At 40.7% G+C, this 15,232-nt stretch overlaps 1 long non-coding RNA gene and 1 pseudogene across 2 annotated transcripts in view; one reads left to right on the top strand and one right to left on the bottom strand.

Annotated features, from left to right (window-relative positions):
* Nucleotides 1-15,232, top strand: part of LOC116595640 — a 63,452-nt gene that overhangs the window by 30,311 nt on the left and 17,909 nt on the right. For both annotated transcript variants that reach the window (XR_004287788.1, XR_004287787.1), the window contains exon 3: nt 11,302-11,402. This is a non-coding gene — a long non-coding RNA (uncharacterized LOC116595640). The remainder of the gene's footprint in view (nt 1-11,301; nt 11,403-15,232) is intronic.
* LOC116595638 lies at nt 4,107-5,554 on the bottom strand (annotated as a pseudogene).

Below are 15,232 nucleotides of genomic sequence, written 5' to 3'. Positions count from 1 at the left end.
CTTTTTCCATTCCTTTATTTTTTCCCTTTTTTTGACATGTTGTTTTAAGTGTGTCTCTTATAAATAGGAGATAGTTATTTTTATTTAATTAAAAAATATCAAAATGTTAAACAGTACTTTGATTAGAAGGGTGACTACCTGTCAAGATTCAAATATCTTAAAGAAGCAATTATAATAATTTAATATGGTAATTATAGGGGCACCTGGCTGGCTCAGTCGGTAGAGCATGCAACTCTTAATCTCAGGGATGTGAGTTTGAGCCCCATGTTGGATGTAGAGATTAGTTGTTGTTTTTTTAAGATTTTATTTATTTATTAGAAAGAGAGAGGGGGAGGGACAGGCAGAAGGAGAAGAAGGCTCCCTGCTGAGCAGGGAGCCTGGTGTGAGACTGGATCCCAGGGCTCTGGAATCCTGACCTGAGTTGAAAGCAGATGCTTAACTGACTGAGCCACCCAGCCATCCTGGGTGTAGAGATTACTTAAAAATAAAATCTTTTAAAATAAGTAAATAGATAAAATTCTTAATTATATAACTGGAAGAGTTAAAACAAATAATTCACCCACTAGTTTGAAATACAATTTGGAAATCTGAATCTATAAAATTACAATTACTATGTAATAAGTGACCGTAAAAGAAAGAAAGAAAGGTGGGAGCAAATGGTATTATCAGGTCTTATTAAACCAATTGCAGGTTATTAGGGATTTGATATCTACCAATATAACTGAGAAGAAAAAAATAAATTAAAAATATAAAAAGTATGGCTATTGTATTTATAGAAAAATACAGTTTTATGATTCCACTCTCAAGAATGCAAAGAGGGGCCCTGGGTGGCTCAGTGGGTTAAGCCTCTGTCTTTGGCTCAGGTCCATGATCTCAGGGTGCTGGGATAGAGCCCCACATCAGGCGCTCTGCTCAGCAGGGAGCCTGTTTCCCCCTCTCTCTCTGCCTGCCTATCTGCCTACTTGTGATCTCTCTCTCTCTGTCAAATAAATAAATAAAATCTTAAAAAAGAAAAAAGGATTCAAAGAATTGAGGATAGTTTTGTTGTTACTGTTTTTACTTGTTTTATCCAGTAGCAGGATGGATTTGGGTTGAAATATTGTGCTCTTTTACCTGATCCACTTTGTCATGTTGTGAAGAAGGCTGGCTAAGGATCAGAACCAGGAAAGTCACCTGGCCCACACTGGCATTGAACACGTGCGATTATATGCATCAGATAACTTGGAGCACCTGGGAAGCTCAGTTGGTCATGGTCCTAGGATTAAGCCTTGCATCGGGCTCCCTGCTCGGTGGGGAGTCTGCTTCTCCCACTCCCTCTGTGTGCTTGCTCTCTCTCTCTCTTTCTCTCTCTCAAATAAATAAATCTTAAAAAAAAAAAAAAAAAACCCAAGCATCAGATAACTCTTTAATATATTTAAAATATATTATTATGCGCACTGCCATAATTCCAGCAGCTACATTTTCTGTTCTGATTATCTTTTCAGAGGGTAAATTTCTTCTCTGTTTCAGTGTTAACAGAAAGTGAATTAAAACTAGAATGTCAGTGTGGTTAAACATGGACCAATCCAATGGGGGCAACAGATTCCATAAGGATTCATTTTCAAACCCATGCTAAGGCAAAACCTAACTCATAATAGTCCTACTTCCAGGTAAAACAAAAATACCTTGTGGGCTCTAGTAAGCTAACTTAAACAGTAGCATTTACTAGTATATCAAATGTCCCCTGCAATAGTCATGGATAATTAGTATAAGGCAGTAATTGTGCCCATGTATGGAAACACCAAGATAATATCTGAATAAAGTGGTAATTATATCAGCAAGGATTTAAAAGATAACTCTATCAGAAGTCATGTCATCAAACTTATTGAGAAATGATTATTTTGAGGCTGAATGATACTCAGAGGTTTAATTCTCTCTACTTTTGTGTATCTTTGAAATTTTCCATTAAAGAAGTGATAAGCAAACAACAAAAGTGTGGAAAACCCTAAATCACTTTTTTACTTCTGTGAAAGTAAAAATAAAGTTTTAAGTGATAGGTTCTAGAAAAAGCAAATACTACAATGAGTTTAAGTGGCCTTTACAACAAATCAAATTCATAGTCATTAAAATTTTGCATTGATTTTTGTGTGTATATGTGTGGGCTTCAGTGCTCATAATATATGTGGCAAGTTTGAGTAAAATATTTTTATAAAATGTATGTCACAGTATAAATGTCAGATATTATTTATTTTGAAAATTACCAGTGGCCAATGTCACTGAAGCTGATAGATAGAGGGCAGCATGGTCTTGTCATTTTAGCAACACATCCTAAGAGATGGGCTGTGATCCCAGTTTTGCTTACTAAAGAAACAGACCAATCTAATCATTATTTAAATGACACATAATAAGGGTTCAACACGGTGCTGGAACAGTATGATAAAATGGGTATGGCATAATGATAGGTCTGGAGTCATACTTGGGCTAGAATCCTGGCTTGGCCACTTACAGCCACGTGATCATGGGCAAATTAATTTAAATTTATTAGACCAGGCTCAGTTTCCTCTTTTCTAAACAATAATAGCTAACTGAGAGGGTTGTTGTAAGGATAAAATGAGATACAGCTCATTAAGTAATTAGAACAGTGTCTGGCATATAGTATGTACAATAAATGGTGGTGGTTATTATTATCTGCCCCATTGACTATGATATATTCTCTCCATAGTGGTAAGTAGAATGTAGAAATATCCACAGTGGTAAGTGGAATATACAAATAGAAATATTTTTCAATTGCTCTAGGCGTTCTGAGATAGACCATGTATGCAGACAGCCTAGCTCTTGACAGGAGCGGCATTATTCAAATGCAGGTTCTTTGTGTCAGCCTATCAGGCATCTGTACTTTGGGGTATCTTAACATCTAGGTGCCTGCAGCTTCCTGAGGCTTGCATTTTGAGGAATCAGCCACGTAGGAAGCAGGGCTCTTAAAACCTGTTCCCCCCTCTAATTTTGCACTTGCCATCTCCACAGCTGGATTGATCTTCTAGGCACCCTCAATTCCAACTGATCTGGGTCCAGGTCTGCCCCTGGTGCCATGACAATTGCCCAGAGTTCCCAAAGCCACATGTCACCACTACTATCTTACCCCTCAGATCAGATCACCTCTTGCATGCCATTGTCTGGATGCAGTTTAGCTGCTCTCCCTGGGCTCAGATGTTAAGACTTTATACACCTCTCTAGCTAAGAGAGGCTCCACCTTTTCAATCAGTTGCTTTCGTACTGCTGCCTTATCCCAGACTCTGTTTCCCACCCACCTCAACCCTCCTAGCATGCTGCAAGACATGAATAAGTACCTATCATATAGAAGATAGTCACTAAATATTTGTTGAATTAATGATGTTCATGTTAATGATGGGAATGGGAGGATATTCAGCTGGTATGGGCATGAGTGTGAGTAATTCTATAAGTAATTGTGTATCTAATACTTAGCATTAGACCTTATCTTGATGTCTTTCCTGTCATTTTGATTTTTGAATCTCCTTCTCTGGTATATTCCTGGGAAAGCACATGAGAACAGCAGTCCTTGATAACCATTTATTTGTGCCCTTTATATATTTTTTTTCATTAAACTTTTGTTCTAATGTGTCTCAAACTTCATTTTTTTAAGACTTTATTAATTTACTTGGAGAGAGAGCAAGCACAAGCAGGGGGGCAGCAGGCATGGGGAAAAGCAGGCTCCCCGCTGAGTGGCAGCACAGTGCGGGACTTGATCCCAGGACCTTGGGATCATGACTCAAGCCAAAGGCAGACATTTAATCAACTGAACCACCCAGGCTTCTGTGACAGATTTTTGGTCAAGTTGTTTCCATTAAAAAGCACTGATTTTAAAAACGAATAACTTAAAACTCTCTCTCTCTCTCTCTCTCACACACACACATACACACACACACATACACACACACACACACACACACACACACACACACACACAAATGGTCCACAAAACATTCTCCTTTCCTTCTGAAGGTTTTGCAGTGCATTTTTATTATTAACCAGTCTTTACTATTAAACATAAATGGCCAATTGACACAAACAGTTCTGAGACTGTTCTTCCACCACCAAGTAAGTTTGGGGTGGCAGGTATTGGGGATAATACTCATTTAGTCTTCTGAGCTTTCTGGGCATACTTGGTGACTTGCCAGCTCCAGCTACTTTCTTGTCCACTGCTTTGATAACACACACAGCAAGCATCTATCTGTCTCATGTCACAAACAGCAAAATGGCCCAGAGGAGGATAGTCGGAGAAGTTCTCAACACACATTGGCTTGCCAGGAACCATATCAGCAATGGCAGCATCACCAGATTTAAAGAACTTGGGACCATCTTCCAGCTTTTTTCCAGAACGACGATCTATCTTCTCCTTCAGCTCAGCAAACTTGCAAGCAGTGTGGGCTGTGTTACAATTCAGCACAGGTACATATCCAGCACTGATTTGGCCTGGATGGTTCAGGATAATCACCTGAGCCATGAAGCCAGCTGCTTCAATGGGTGGTTCATTTTTGCTGTCACCAGCCACATTGCCATGAGGAACATCTTTGACAGATATATTCTTGACATTGGAGCCCACTTTGTTCACAGGAAGAGCCTCACTCAAAGCATTATACATTTCAACAGACTTTACTGTAACATTGACTGCTGCAAAGGTGACCACCATTGCCAGGTTTAAGAATACTAGTCTCCACTCAAACCACAGGCACAGTACCAATACCACCAACTTTATAGATGTCCTGGAGAGGCAGATACAAGGGCTTGTCAGTTGGACGAGTTGGAGGCAAAATGCAATCTAGAGCTTGAAGCAGTGTGGTTCCACTGCCATTCCCATTTACTGGTGACTTTCCATACTTTTAACCAAGGCATGTTAGCACTTGGCTCCAGCATGTTGTCACCATTCCAACCAGGAATTGGCACAAATTCTACTGCGTCAGGGTTATAGCCAATTTTCTTAATGAAGGTGCTGGCTTCCTTAATGATTTCCTTGTATCTCTTCTGGCTGTAGGGTGGCTCAGTGGAATCCATTTTGTTAACACCAACAATTAGTTGTTTTACACCCAGTGTGTAAGCCAGAAGGTCATGCTCATGGGTCTGCCCATTCTTGGAGCTACCTTCTTCAAATTCACAAACACCAGCAGCAATAATCAAGACAACACAGTCACCCTGAGATGTGCCTAATATCATGTTTTTGATAAAGTCTCCATAGCCTAGGGAATCAGTGATGGTCAAATAATACTTGCTGGTCTCATATTTCTACAAGGAGATATCAGTGGTGATATCTCGTTCACGTTCATCTTTCAGTTTATTCTAAAACCAAGCATATTTCAAAAAATAAAAAAATAAAAAAAAAATAAAACCAAGCATATTTCAAGGAGCCCTTGCCCATCTCAGCATACTCCTTCTCAAGTTTTTCAGTAGTTCTTTTGTCAGTCCCACCACATTTGTAGATCAAATGACCAGTAGAGGTAGACTTGCCCTAATCTACGTGTCCAATGATGATGATGTTGATGTGAGTCTTTTCCCTTCCCATTTTGGTTTAGATTGAGCGGTGGTTTTCATAACACCTGTGTTCTGGTGGCAAACCCATTGCAAAAAAATCTGTGCCATTTATATTTGAGTCAGTTTTGCCCCACAATGGTGATTTCAGCCTTCAATGTCTCAAACTTCTCAAAGCTCTGGTCACTCCCTTCTATCGTGGGCGATAGCAAACCTACCCCTACGCAACAGAGGAAATAGAAGCCCCATTTTCTCAATATAAAACATAAGACTACTTCCCTCCTTCCTGTTGTTAAAACAGAGAACCTATTATTGCTCTTTAAAGTTAATCCCTCTTTGTTTAGATTCCATCCCTTCCTCTAAGGAAGATTACACTGTCAGTTATCCTTTTCTTTTCTTGTATGTTCAAACTTTCTTTCTCCTGATTAGACCCTTCTTATCAAGTTTTAAATACATTGAAGTCATCCCCATTTTTTTAAAAGGTCACTCAATCCCACATCCCCCTTCCAACTGTCATTGTATAATCTCCTTCCCTTGTGGACACACTTTCTCAACATAGGATTTGTACATGCTGTGTAGCTGCTATGGGTGCCTTCTCAATATCCATCTCCCCTGCTTTCTACAGAAACTGATTCTGTTAAGAATGATAATGAGTCAAACTAAAGAGCTACATTTCCCAGCTGCCCTTATCACTAGGAGTAACCGTATGACACAGTTCTGGCCAATGATAAATAAGTTGAAGTCAGCTGAGGATTTGCAAAAAATGTTTGTTTTCCTGGTATTAGGTACCAGACCTTTCCCCTTGATGTTTGTTTCTTCTGTCTCTCTGAAACACTGGCTTGAGAGTTAGGAGCCATCTTGCATGCACAATGGGAAAAAAGCCACATACTAAGGATGACAGAGCATAAAGAAGGACTCTAGGACATTGATGACATCATGGAATCACTGCCCCAGTCTTAACTGTCTCCCTCCATCATTCTTGTTATGTGAGGAAAAGAACCCTATTTAGTTAAGCTACTGTCATCAGGATCCATTACATGTGACCAAATGCAATTCTTAATCTATAATTCTCCCTACATTTTCTCACCTTCTCCTTATTCTCAAATCATTCCATTCTGGCTTCTGGCCCATCATTCCACTGGGCTCACCAATGACCTGCATGTTGTGAAATCCAGGGGATATTTTCAGTTCTCATATTTCTTAACCTCTCAGCAGCATTTGACTCTTGTCCATGGCCTCCTCTTTGGAAACACTGTCTTCCCATGGTTTCTATGACCAATACTCTCTGAGTTTGTTCCTTCACTTGGAGCTGCTCCCTCTCTGTTTCCTTTGTGGATTCCTCTTCCTTTTCTAGCCACACTCAGTCTCTCAGCCTCCGAGACTGACCATGGCCTTAGTTACATGCTCTTCCCTCTGTTGCAAATGCTCTCCTCTCCTTCCTTTTGCCAGCTTAGTCTTCCTTAATCCTTCAGTTCTCCATCCATTCTTTGCTTGCACAGGGAGCTTCCTCTGACCTCCTTGTGAGGTCATATTTCCCCATTGTATATTCCTTCATAGCTCTTACATAGTTACAACCTCACCGTTTTTAGTGTGACTCTTTGAGTAAGCTGCCTCCCTCAGAATGTAGGCTCCATGAAGACAGGGATGATCTACTTTTGCTCATCATTGTATCCTGAGAATGCAAAATGTTCCCCAACACATAATATGTGTTCAATAATTAGTTCCTGGATGCATAGATGGGTGAATATATAGTTACATGGTGATTTATTTGCCTACCTGTTTATCATCATCTTCTTCCAGCTCCATGAGAGAAGGAAGCTTATCTGTTTTGTTCACAACCACATATGCATTACCTAACACATACTACATGGCACATAGTAGGAAACACAATACATTTTTAATGAATTAAAGAATGAAAGAATAGGGTACCAAGAGAGACATTCCAATAGTTCCTTCCCTAAGATGTCAGTGTTTGGATATTATTTTACTATCTTTTTTTTTAAAAAAACATTTTTTATGAATTACTTTTTCTTTTTTTTTAAGATTATATTTATTTATTTGACAGAGAGAGATCACAAGTAGGCAGAGAAGCAGGCAGGGAGAGAGAGAGAGGGAAGCAGGCTCTCTGCTCAGCAGAGAGCCTGATTTAATCCCAGGACCCTGAGATCATGACCTGAGCTGACGGCAGAGGCTTAACTCACTGAGCCACCCAGGTGTCCTATTTTACTATCTTTTTATAAAGTTTCTGGTTACAATAGAGTACCAGATACCTTTATTGTCTCTAGAGAAGAGTCTTTTGGAAAAAGAGTGCTATCTGCTACATTGTTCTCCTTACAATATGTCATGTCTAAAATATGTTGTCTATAAAGATCTTGAATCTCTACACTTCCCCTTTTCATTGCCAGCACCCTAGTCAAGCTCACATATTTCCCCTGGAGTGAATTGGACCTTTCTCTAAGCATGATTTATTAAATTATATATAAACTTGGATGATTCAGAGTTTTGACTGTACCTCAGGACCAAGGACCATATCTGTTTATGTTACCTCCAAAGAAACCTAAGTACATATGGCATATACATAATTTTTTATTTTATTGTGGCAGAGAACTATTTCTGTTCTGGATTTGAAAAATATTTCATTTATTAAGGAAAAGAAGCATTTTTAAACTAGCAACAAATCTTTGTTTTCAAATGACCAAACTGAAAACATTTAAAAAAAGCCAATAACCTTTTAAATCCTCCTACCTTCCTGCCCCATGAATTCTTAGTCACTGAGGTACCTGAGATGCTCAGTGAGGTTGACAAGAAGAGTAATTTATGCAACTGTGACAGATTTGAGGATGCCCCCAGCCTTGTAGCCAGCATATCTGGATCCTGCCCTTCCACAGAGGCTGAGCCACCTGTCTTTCTTCCTCGATAGATCTTCCTTTCACTCACTCATAGCTGTGCCACCTTGACTTATCTTATCTGTCTAATAAACATATGTTTGATATATCCCTTCTCTCCATATCCATGCCTGGGAAGGATGCAACCCATATCTTACGCATTGTTGTATCCTCAGGACCTAGTACAAAGTCTTGTTGATACAATGATACAATATGCTGATGCTTATTTTCTTTTTGCTAATAAGATTTACGGAGCACCTACAACTGTGCCAGACACTATGTTAATGCTCAGTAGGTACTATTACTGTTCCCTTTTCACTGATGGTAATTTAAGTAACTTGCACAAGTGTTGTAGCTAGTGAGTAACAGACCCAGGGCTCAAACCCAGATTATCAGATTCCAGAGCTGGTGCTGTTAACCACTAAGCAATCCTGCCCTTCATGCATATTCATAGGTTACATACTCCAGCCAGGCTGCATTTGCTCCCAACTTTCAGAAGGCAGTAAGTGAGACCAGCTTTGCTTACAACTGATCAGGAGCATTTCAAGTTGTTTTCAAATGAAGTTATAAGTCTGCAGATAATTAAGAAAGAAACCATATTTGGAAACAGCAGGAAGGGGTGATGTATAGAGGCCCACTTTGACATTTTGAAGTGCATTTAAATACATAGCTCAGGGCTATAAAAGTCCCTACACTGAGATTCCAGAAGTATTAAAAATAAAACTGCCTTATTAATTTTTTAGAGAATTGTAAATGACAACCTTTCATCTCTGGGGAACTCTTTCCCTAGAGCTCAAAGCCTCCTGGTGTCTAGGATGAATAAGTTGGCCTCCATCCTTGTCATGTATCCATTCTCTGTCCCAGAGGGTCAAAGAAAACCATCTCATTTTAAAATGTAAGCATTATTTGTTGAAGGTTCTAGCCAGTTAAACTGGAAGCAGGAAAATCCACTTCATGTGGCATGAGAATAGAAAGCATTTCGCTGCAGTCCAGCATAATGAGGGAAGACTAGCCAAGGTTATTATTAAGGTTTAGTCTCCTCATCTAGTTGATAAGGACAATTAATACTCTTCCTGTCAAGAAAAAAAAGCTTTATGAAGTCTTGACCATTGATACTTTTACCAGCTTGCCTTTTTGTGTTTTGAGTGAGAGGCTCTATTTCATGAACAACTGAGTTTCCTTGAAAGCTCCAGAGAATCCAACAGTTGCAGAAAAGTCCAGGAGTAAGATAACCCAGAGACTTGAACCTGCAGCAAAATGGAGTTTCTTCAAATTAGGCATTAGAAGCAGTAGATAAAAGCAACTGGCAACTGGATATATCCTTGTTATTCTCTGGGCTACAGTCATGCTGGCAGAAGCTTTAACTAAATTTACTTGTGAGTTCTCCAAAGGGAGTGACTGTGTTGCACCAGGGTCATTTTTCATAACATACTACTTTGCAAATAAGTTCCTAGGACCTTGTAATATACTTGACTTCTGAACCTCAATAGAAGTATTAAAATGTCAGCATGTCTATTACATATCCCAACTATAAAAAATATGAGTTTCACTGTTCCCTGGAAATAGAAACTCCAATAATAGTTATGACTTATTAGAGTCTTCATTTTGAAAGACTTAAAGCCTCCAGGAGGTATTTATCCAAAATTAGCATCCAGTAACAACACCTTGGGATATCCCTGTTTTGGCAGCATCTGTAGCCAGATCTGGTTACAGTTAATAAACTAATGCTGGAGCTGCTGACCTTAGGAAGACAACTTCTGTCTAACAGTAGGTCCATATTCTGGTCAATAAGAAATTTACTTGCTCAGTTAAATTGGCTTGAGGCCTGTTCTGTTTGCCAGCATTGTAGCCTCTTCACAGAGACTTAATAGAGTTTTTATCTCTTCTTCACATAATTTGCTCTGTAATTGATGGAGCATTACATTTCCTGAAAGAAATATTGTTTTGTGGCTGAATACATACTATTCACTAATTTATTAATTAATCCAATATGTATTGAATACCTCCTTATGTGTCATGTAGTTGGCAAGTCATGGAGATACAAAAATTAATGATGAGGAATCTCTACTAGTAACTCAACTCAGTAGCCCAGTAATTGCTTGAGGGATCCAGATCTTTCTATCTATATTTTATCCAGGCAGCCTAATCTACAAAGCCCAGTTCAGGTCTTATCTTCTCATTCATTCATTTAGGAAAACTTTGTTAGTTTCCCCAAACCCTGAGGCACTGGAATGAAAAAGATGAGGAGAATAAGTCTCCAGATCACCGGGAGCTTCCAACTTTATAGAGAGGTAAGCGATGTAGACAGGACCAGATTATTGAAGATGTTTCAAGCCAGACTAATCAAGGAATATAGGTTTTATCTTTTAGCAGTGAGGAGCTTTGTGACGTTATAAAGGAAAACAGAAGCACGGTTAAATTTATATTTTAGAAAAATCAGTTTGACAATTCCAAGGAAGAGTGGCCAGAAGGAAGGAAATCAGAGGGAGGAGAAATCAAATTCCAAAGCAGTTGAAGAAATAGAAATAACAAGATTTTAATAACATATTGAATGTGAAGACTGAGGGAGAGGATGAATTCTAGAAAGACTTCTAAGAGATTTCTGTTCTGAGTGGCATTAGCAGCAGGAGAAAGAGAATAAAGTTAGTAGAAAAATGAGTTCAATTTTCCATGTATTTTGGGCGCCTGGGAGGCTCAATTGGTTAAGAGTCTGATTCTTAATTTTGGTTCAGGTCATGATCTCAGGGTCATGAGATGGAGGCCTGCTTTGGACCCTGCACTGAACAGGGAGTCTCTCCCTTTCCCACTGCCCCTCCCACTGCTCATGCTCTTTCTCTCTCTTTCTCAAATAAATAAATCTTTACAAAAATTTTATTTGTAATGTGTTTTGTTGCAGGTGCCTTTGGAACATCCATGTGTCAACATAAAGTTTGCTGTTGTAAATGTTTGTCTGAAACTGAAGCTGTTGTAAATGTTTGTCTGAAACTCATGAAAGAGGTAAGGATTTTCAGACTCATCAACTTATAGATTGTAACGGAAACATAATTCAAATGATATTGCCAGTTCTGTAGCCATCCCATATTACTCCCTAGTCTCAAATGTCTTGTACTCATCCATTCACTTTTTAATTTATTTATTACTCATTAATTCATTCTTTCCCTTGGTTGACTAATGTGGAAGAATCTCCAATATCATACTCCTGGTGACATTAAAGATTCTGGTGTACACAGATAAATAATCTTTAATTCCCTACCCTAAAGGTAACCTGGCTGTTGATTATAAACTAATTCTCTAATTCTTTTGTGTGTCTTATTCTCTAAGAAGAAGATAAACTCTCAAAGTAAGACACTCCCTTAAGCTCCTTAAAAAAATCCGCGTAAAGACCTAGTACAAGTTCTACTCTTTGTAGATGCTTAATGTGAACCTTGAGTGATAGATTACTTATTTAAAAACATGGATCATTTTAAGAGCTGTCTGGGTGGCTCATTCAGTTAAGCGTCTGAGCAGGGAGTCTGCTTCTCCCCCTCCCTCTGCCTGCCACTCCCCCTGCTTGTGTGTGCCCTCTCTTCTTCTCTTTCTGTGTGTCAAATAAATAAATAAAACTTTAAAAAAAAAAAAAGACTATTTAGAGGCTAAAGGCAGAGACCTATGACTTTTTAAAAATAGGAAGATAGCATGTATACATAAAAGTTCATGAAAGTAAGTTTGAGGGCGCCTGGGTGGCTCAGTTGGTTGAGCAACTGCCTTGAGCTCAGGTCATGATCCTGGAGTCCTGGGATCAAGTCCTGCATCAGGCTCCCAGCTCCCAGGAGGTTTGCTTCTCTCTCTGACCTTCTCCCCTCATACTCTCTCTCTTTCTCTCTCTCAAATAAATAAATAAAATCTTAAGAAAAAATAAATTAAGCTTGATAAAATTTTATAAAATGAAGATACGTACATAAAACCCAGGTTAAGAAACAGATAATTACCAAAACCCCAGAAGCCCTCTTCTGCCTTCTTCTAGTTATTACACGCCATGGCCACTTTGTTGCTAGGAAGCTCTCTGTCAATGCCTGAGCATGGTGTAGATACTAGTGACTGGATATTTCTGCCCAGCATGGGTCCCCTCTGTGAGCTGGCCAAGATTTTCTCAGAGCTTCTTCCTACTTGTCTGAGGTTCTTCCTGCTCAGTTCTCTTTTCTCTCCTCTCTCCTCTCCCAGGTGTCATACCTACATCATTGTCTAAAGATTTACCATGTCTACTCCTTTAATAGATGTTACCAGCAATAAATCTCTTGCAATTCTAACTCTGCCTTGATGTCTGCTGCCCAGAGAACCCATCAACACAGATGGTACCTGAGCTGAAGGCAGACACTTAACTGATTGAGCCACCCAGGCTCCCCGATTCAAACCCTTTTAAGTGCAGGTGGTCAAGGGAGGGAGAGACTACACAGAAGGATAATGGAATTGGTGGGGTGTTAAATAGTTGCACGGACAGCCTCCAGAAGAAAAAATGGAAATTGAGGGCAGTTAACAGACAGTTATGGCTAAATCTGAGAGCCAGCAGGCCTCTTTGATAGCTTATGAAGTAGAAAAACTAGTATCACCCAGAACCAAATTCAGGGTTTGACAGTTAAGAGCCCCCCCAAACAGGGGCACCTGGATGGCTCAGTGGGTTGGGCCTCTGCCTTCGGCTTGGGTCATGGTCTCAGGGTCCTGGGATCGAGTCCCACATCAGGCTCTCTGCTCGGCAGGGAGCCGGCTTCCTCCTCTCTCTCTGCCTACATGTGACCTCTGTCTGTCAGGTAAATAAATAAAATCTTTAAAAAAAAAAAGAGTCCCCCAAACAGTGGAATGCTCTGCCACATCAGATCTGTTATACCCTGGTTGAGGAAAACCTAGGACCCTGAAATGGGTTGGGAACGCCTGGGTGGATACCTTCAAAGATAGTGGCTCTGCAGTCTTCCTTGGACCTCAGACAGATGTGGCCAACCCCTCCCTGTGCAGGAAGACACTGTAGAGGCCTCTCTTCAAGGCAACAGATGCTCCCCCTCCCCCCAGGAACTATTCTGGCTGCCAGATAGATAATTACCCTTAAATCCCCACATAAATTTACTGGGACACAGTGGACCTGTTGAGGGCACTAGTGTTCCTCCCTCAGCTCATACTTGTGGCCATAGGGGCCATCCAGTATACTCAGCTGAAGGAGAAGGAAAAAGTCCAACCTTGGTTTACAGATGGGTCAGCTCAATTGTGGGTCCAAACTTTGTCTTTGGAACTGGCACAATGGGGACATGAGTGGAGTGGCCACGGTGGAAGAGACAGAAGCTACATATGGGGCTAAAAGCATGGACTCCCACTTATCAAAGCTGGCCTCATTATTACTGCCTCTGAATATCTACCCTGTCAACAAGAGAGACCAATATTCAGGCCATTATATGGCTCTATTCCTTGAGGAGACCCACTGGTAACAAGTAGACTAATTGGGGCCCTTGGGCCCCAGAAGACACGAGATTCATTCTCACAAAGATAGACACTCAAATATGGATTTGCTTTTCCTGTCCTCAAGAGCTTCAGCCATTACCACTTTCCAGGGTTTTGCACAGTGATCCACAGGCATGGAATCCCACATGACAGCATCTGACAAGAAGACCTTGTTCTGAACACAGAAGGTATGAATATGGGGCCATGACCTTGGGATTCACTGCACATCCAGAAGCTGCTGGCCTGGTAGAGTGATGGGATGACCTGCTGAAAGCATAACTGAAACATTACCTTGCAGACAAGACTCTTAATGACTGGGCAGTCCTCCAGGATGCAGCATATGCCCTGAATTAGAGGCTTCTATATGGCACCGTGTTCCTGGGAAGAAGAAAATAGCTGCCTAGGAACCAAGAAGTGGAAGCAGGAAGGACTCCACTTACCATTTCTCCAGTGACCCACTGGAAGATTTTATGTTGCCCATCCCTGCAACTCTGGGCTCTACAGGGTTGGAGATACAGGGATGCACTCTTGCCATTGGACACAATGAACTACAAGCTGTGGCTGCTACCTGGACATCTTGGATTCCTGTGTCTAGGGCCCAGCAGGCAAGAAGAGTCACCATCTTAGCAGAGGTCATTGTCGCTGATCAGCTAGTGGAGGCAGGGCTCCTGTTACACGTGGGGACAGGTAAAAATATGTGTAGAATTCAGGTGGCCCACATGGGTGCCTCTTGGCGCTTTTTGTTGAATTGCAAACTTGGATGAACAAGTGCAGCCATCCCAGCCAAAGAAGGATCTGGTTAACCAGAGCTCAGACCACTCCAAGTGGAGCACCTGCTCCCTGGATCTGTGGAGAGAAGTAAATCTGTGTGGCACAGGGGTGGGCTGTGGCTGTTCAAATGCCCCTTCAAGAAAGAACTTAGTGACCAGTTGCGAGAGGAGCAATTAACTGACAGCTTCAGGTTGCAGCACCTTTGGGATTTGCTGTGGTTTTTGAACTGAGACCAGGCTGTTTTTCAGCCAGCCCCAGCCAATGACTGAGCATGTGCCCAGCTCTCTTTCTTACATTTGGGGACTTCTGTACTCCAACCCCAACTATGAGGTTCCAAAAGGAGCAACCATGGTCTTCTATGTCCTGACTCCTACCACTAAAGTCAATTGGTCTAAGGATGAATGCCTAACTGCAAATAGGCGGCCACTCATAGTTCTTCCCTTGGATTTTTTTCCCTTTCTTTTCTTTTTAACTGTAACTAGGAAAGAGTCTCTCTGTAGGGAAGGTGTAAGAGGTAGACTCCGCAGTTACTGGTTTCTGGCTACAGTGAGTGAGAATGAAGTCAACACAGAGAGCAATACAAAGACAAGAGA

This window comes from Mustela erminea, chromosome 7 (assembly GCF_009829155.1).
Source record: "Mustela erminea isolate mMusErm1 chromosome 7, mMusErm1.Pri, whole genome shotgun sequence".
NCBI lineage: Eukaryota > Metazoa > Chordata > Mammalia > Carnivora > Mustelidae > Mustela > Mustela erminea.
This window is presented reverse-complemented; position numbering and strand designations above follow the sequence as displayed.